Here is a 6,000-nt window from a genome sequence, read left to right as displayed (position 1 = left end):
GGGGGCCCAGCAGGAATTGGGGGAGGCTCTGTTCCCCCTGGCACCACCTGGGGTCACTAGGAATAATGGCCACAAATTGTTAGAGAGACGGTTCAGTCTGGACATTAGGAGGCATTACTTTACAGTTATGGCTGCCAGGCTCTCGAATGGGCTACCAAGGGAGGTGGTACTTTCTCCAACCTTGGGGGGGCTTCAAGAGGAGGCTGGGCAGGTATTTGGCTGGGGTGATATGATCCTGGCACCCATTCCTGCCCGGGCAGGGTGTCAGACCTGATGATCTGTTTAGGTCCCTTCCAACCCTAAGTACTATGGTACTATGATACTATGATTGTCAAAGCTGATGATATCATCATCCATAATGAATGCTAAAAACAATTTGAAACTAGCCCAGGCTACAGTGTTTTACAATCAAATTGATACCTGTAGTTCACAGATAAGACAGTTAGAGGAGTCCCAAGGCTTATCTCATGACAGCACCTGCACCTTTTCTAAATGCTGCTTTTTATGTACATCAGAAACAAAGGAGCATACTCAAATAAACAAAGACCTTGCAAGGAAAACCCACTAGTGAGTTTGGAGTCAGCCAGCACCTGCATGTTTTAAATTACAGCCAAGCACATAATAGCGCTAACTCAGCACACAGCAGAGAGGGATGTGTGAGCTTGAGGGGATAGTGAATTTCCCTAGTGAATTGCAATTACAGTAACACCTGTTCAAAATTTCTTGCTGAAAATGCACAGTGGCCTTCAACATATCCCAATAAATGATACCTGTAGATAGTGTATTTACTGAGCTCCTAGAGCATTCATGAACTGCTTACTCACTCAAGCTCAGCCTAAGCCCAGATCCAGATTCAAGTCAAGGAGAGGGGTTCAGGACTGTGATTCAGTCCATTATAGTCAGTCATTCACAGAATTTGGATCTGGCTGTATTGTTAGAGTTAAATCACCTTTGGTGTTTTGTGGTTTAAGAATCTGAGATTTTGATTCTAATCCACCTTGAGTCAAGACTTCCTGTGGCTTTAGTAATTCACCTTCCAATGCCTTATTCTGACTGGCTAGCTTGAAATTTTTTCTGATGTCATAATTGTTTAAATCTGTATTAAAATAGCATCACCAATATCACTGTCAGAACCCCTTCTCTGATATGTTTAACCATATATTTTAAACTGTACTATATGAAGTGAATAACAGTGAACAATTTAGATTACTAGTTTTCATTTTTATTTATTTTAGTGTGAATGGCATTAAAGTAAAGTAAGTATACATTTGATAAGACACTAAAAGTAACTGCAAAACTATTGCAGTGGATAGAAGCAGATAATAGGATAACAAGACATCAATGGTTTCAGATATTATATAAGAATCATTCAAAAGCATAAGGTCTGTGATTAAGAAATGAAGGAAATCCTGCGAAAACAGAATATTTTTTGAGATTAGTAAAATTCTTTATACATCTTAAACTGTGCCAAATACAGTTAGGGCAAGAAACACATTGCCATACCAACAGTATGGTATAGCACTGTAGTAGTAAACTGGATGAGGATTGAGCTAAGTAACCTCAGCAGGGGAACTATGAGGAACTTGACGTTGTATGTGGACAGGCTTTGTGATGGCAGGAAGGATGGTTAAAAAAGATTGACAGCAGACTATGGTGTTGTAGGACTGGAACATGTAATGATAACAAATGTTATGAGAGAGAGAAGCTTTTAGCTTCTCTCATTTCTGGGATTCTCAGAACAGCAGAGACTCCCTACCTTGAAGAAGGGTGACTGTGCCCAAAAGCTTGCTAAGAGCTTTTTTCCAACTACTCAGTTGGTCTACTAAAAGAAATCACATCTATTCAAAGAACCTTGCCTGCCTATGAGAGAGAGACAACAGACTGCTTGACCAAGTTCCAAACTTGAATGAGGAATATACCTTCACAGAGAGTAAGCCATTAGACAGACAAGAAAAAATATATAGGCAAACATTAACAGATAAGAACTACAAAGAGTTTTTTTTCAAAAAACTCATGAAAAATGGAAGCAAATAATAAGTAGTTTGCCAAAGGAGGACTGTAAAGCAGAGAGTTTAATTATGGCTGCATAGGAACAGATTATTTGCATACGTTAAAGGAAAGATAGATGGCCGGAAAGACGTAAATCCAGAAGGCAGGTTGTAGGACTAGGTCTCAGAAAATATCAATCAATAAATAAATGGCTATACCAAATAGGCAGAAAGAAATATTAATTGTGGCAGTAGGGCTAAATTAGTAATATTTTGCGTTGGGCACTCTGTAGCAGTAGCATAACAAGCCAAGTTGGTGCCTGGGGCAAACACTGCGCGCGAGTGAAGGGCACATAGTTCTGAAAGCAGGGAGGATGACATGAGTTCCAAGAGCAGGGCTGGGGGAGAGCACTGGTCCAGGAGCCAGGTGGTGTGGCAGCAGCCTTCCCCAGCCAGGGGCTGCTGCCACCCCTGCCCTGGCTCTGTTGCTCCTAAAACAACAGCTTGGAACTGTTTTGGAGTTCCCGGCATGGCAATGCTCCTGGGTTGTGGACTCTGCAAGGGTTGGAGGCAATTCTAGTGTCCCATCTAATTAAGTACCCAGCTGCTAGTTAGGCTACAGTTCTGTGAGATATAGGGACTGCAACGCGGGCAGAAGTATTACCGGCCACCCCCACACAGTTCTAGAGAATGGAATATGAAAGTGTCATGTAATAAAAGACAATATCTGTAGTCCTGAGTTTCAGCCTCTGCTGCTAGAATAGTTTTATACATTTTTACATTAGACAGCCATTGATTAAACAGAGAAAGTGCTGACAGCAGAAAATAAGACTACATGCTTCCAGAAGAATACATTCAACACTGGACCACACAGAGTCGGCTGTCTTGTTTATTCTTTTGCTGTCCCCATGAGTCTTGCCCTTTTGTCTGCCCAGCTTTAACAGAAAAGTTAGAAGACGTATCCACTGCACTATTCTGCAGTACTGGCAGTTTAAGTACACTGTCAAACTGTAACCTTGAACGTGAGATCTTGGCCTGATATCACAGCCACTCATCTCAGCCTGCCATCCCATGGCTAGCCACCCAGGCTCATCAAGGCTGACTTGAAGCCTGCAGTAGGGCTAACCCTCTGTCCACTCCCCATCCCTAGAGTGGATGGCTAGGGTCAGCTCACCCTCCGCTTCCCACATATAAACTTCTGACCCAGTAATGACAACTCTCTTGAAAATAATCACAAGACTTGTAATTTCCAAGTCAAATTCAGTCTGAATCATGATCTCGGGATAGGACCCTCAAATGTCGGGGTTTTTTCTTCTGACGCATGTAGAGAGCACCCAGCTGGTAAGTCTGTGGAGGGGAAGTGGGGGAGAGAGGGAAGGGGCGGGGGCAGATTGAGTTCCCCATAGTAAAGAAGGGAGTGGGGCTGGGGTGAATGGGGCACTGGGGCTGGGGCAGGTCATGCAACAAAGCCACAGGCAGCTCATCCAGAGGTCGGGGGGTGCAGGGGATAGAGGACATAGCTTCTTGCCACTGCACACACCCCTGGGGCCTCTGGATGAGCTGTCCATGGCTGTTGCATGACCCGTGACCCTACCCATCTGTGTGTCTGTGTCTGTGCGTCTGCCCTCACTCCCAAGCCACATCCCCCCCGAGAGCTGCTGCTGCCTCTCACTCCTGACCCACAGTACCCCACATCCTGCCAGAGTGTGCAGGGAGCCCCGCTCCACAGAGCCCAAACCCAACACAGACACCCACAGCCCCCCACACCTTAAAAAATAAAGCTCCCCCCCCCACACACACACACACACACACACACACACACACACACACGTCAAAATAGCATCTCATGCTTTACATGCCAAATCTCTTGATTTTTAAGTTTGTCTCATGACTTTTGACATGGTGGGGGTGGCAATACTGCTGACCTGGAACAGGAAGTATCTGGGCAATAGGGCAACTTGGCTCAAGACAGCTTAGCTGCTCCCTCTGGTTTGTTCCTTGGTTTCACTCTGTTTGATCTCCAGACTTCTTGATTCACCTTGTCCCTTGACTTTGCTCTTGGACTGACCTCCCCGGGCTTCTTGAACTAGTTCAATGTGGATTCCACTTACCTAGAGCAAGCAAATAGAGCCAGCAAACAGGGCAGTTTACAAGCAGTCTGCTGGGAGCACAAGGTGGAAGGGGAAGAGGAAGAGTTGCCAGGCATTAGATTCTGCTCTGGGAAAGTAAGTGAGGAAGGGCAGCCTGTTTGTTTGGTGGGCTGTGTGTGTTTTGGGCATGTTTTCTGAGCAGCTGGGAGTGCTGCTAGCTAAGAGACTATTGGGTGATTGCTGCCTGTGTCTGACAAAAACCCTAACAAGGGGGTGGAGCCAGGCCCAGCAGGGTATATGAGACTCCTCATGGGACTAGGGAGTATGTGAACAGGGACAGCAAACAGGGCAGTTCGCAAGTCAGTTTACTGCCCTGCTTTTGCAGGGGAGCCCTTAGGCTAGGGACAGACATTACACATAAACTGGTTTAAGTGATCAGAAACTGGTTTAAACCCATAACAGAACAGATGTTCAGTGCGCACATAAGCCAGTTTGAAAATGACTGAAACCAGTTTGATATAAACCTGATTGAATGTAGTATCAGACTTAACTGATTTGGCTCAAAACATTTTATGCAATGTCTGTTCCAAACCCCTTGCTGTTTAAGATAAACCAGATTCCCCCAGCATCCCAGCATGCTCTGTGGGCTGAGTGGGGCTCTCTGCTCCACAGCAGGGCTGGTCCCTCCTCTCTGCTCCCTAGGCAGAGCTCCTCCAGCACAGACAGACACAGCAGGGTCTGCTGACTTCCCTGTGCCCCCCTCCTCCTCCCCTCTCACCACTTGCTGCTTAAGCAGGGATCCCTTCCTCCCCTGTCCCACCACCAGCAAGCAGTATGCTAGCTAGTGCTGTATAAGGCTCTGGAAGAGACTGCAGACACAGTAAGGTCTGCTGGCTTCCCCCTGCCCTACCCCTCCTTGCTACTCAAGCCGGAAACCCCCACTCCTCCCCCCCTAGCCCTCCCATCTCCCACATCACGGACTCCAGCCCCATGGACTCTTGGCATGTAGTATGCTAGCAAATGCCGAGAGGTGTCTGTGTGTCTCTCCAATTTCATTAGGACAGGCAGGCAGACAGAACAGGGCTTTTGGAGCTAATCAACAGATCATCCTGGTAAGCTTTTTAAGAGGAGTTTGAAGTAATGGAGATAAGCTATTCTTTTGCTAATCGGGTCATAAAGACTCTTATCAGCTCTGGGATACCTTGATCACCTGTCATTTTGCTGCAGACAGTCTGACAAGCAGGGAGGGAGATTGAAAAGCTCTGTATCATCAACAGATGCATGACTACACTGACTACCCTCCCACCCGCTTTGCCTCAGAGTCCTAGCAAGGGTCTAAGAGCTGACAACTCTCCCACCCCTTGAGCAGCCAGCAGGAAAAAGCCTGGCATGGTGCAGACAGACCTCCCTAATGAGAATGTCCTGCCAGGGCCTGGCCACGCCCAACTCCACTCAAGTCTGTGCAATAGAAGGGAGGACTGCTCTAGCACTCCCCAGCTTCTAGTCTGAGAAACTGCAGGCATGTGCCTGAATTTCCTCAGTCCAGAGAGATTGTCTGTATGGTTTAAAAACTGGTTCAGCCTAGGCAGGTTAGACTAACCTGCAAAGGTTGAATCAATTGAGTCTCAGGCTTTTATAATGTCTGTCCCTAGGCCTTAGGTAAGCTCTTTTATTAAAAGTAACTAATCTACATATATGTAATGTAAGAAGCTAACACTCAGCAGTTAGACCAATACTTAAGCCCCTTGCTTAACTAGAGTCCTAAGTGAGGGAGAGTTCATCATGGAGTTTGCCTGGAAACATTCTCACCTTTCTTCACTGCAAGCTTGGAGAATGGATGCAGGGAAAAGGGAGCCTTTCAGAACTAAGAAACAGTGAACAGGCCAGCTTACAGGGGAGTTTGCTAAGGGAAATCTGCTTGG

Source organism: Alligator sinensis, unplaced genomic scaffold (assembly GCF_000455745.1).
Source record: "Alligator sinensis unplaced genomic scaffold, ASM45574v1 scaffold602_1, whole genome shotgun sequence".
NCBI lineage: Eukaryota > Metazoa > Chordata > Crocodylia > Alligatoridae > Alligator > Alligator sinensis.
This window is presented reverse-complemented; position numbering follows the sequence as displayed.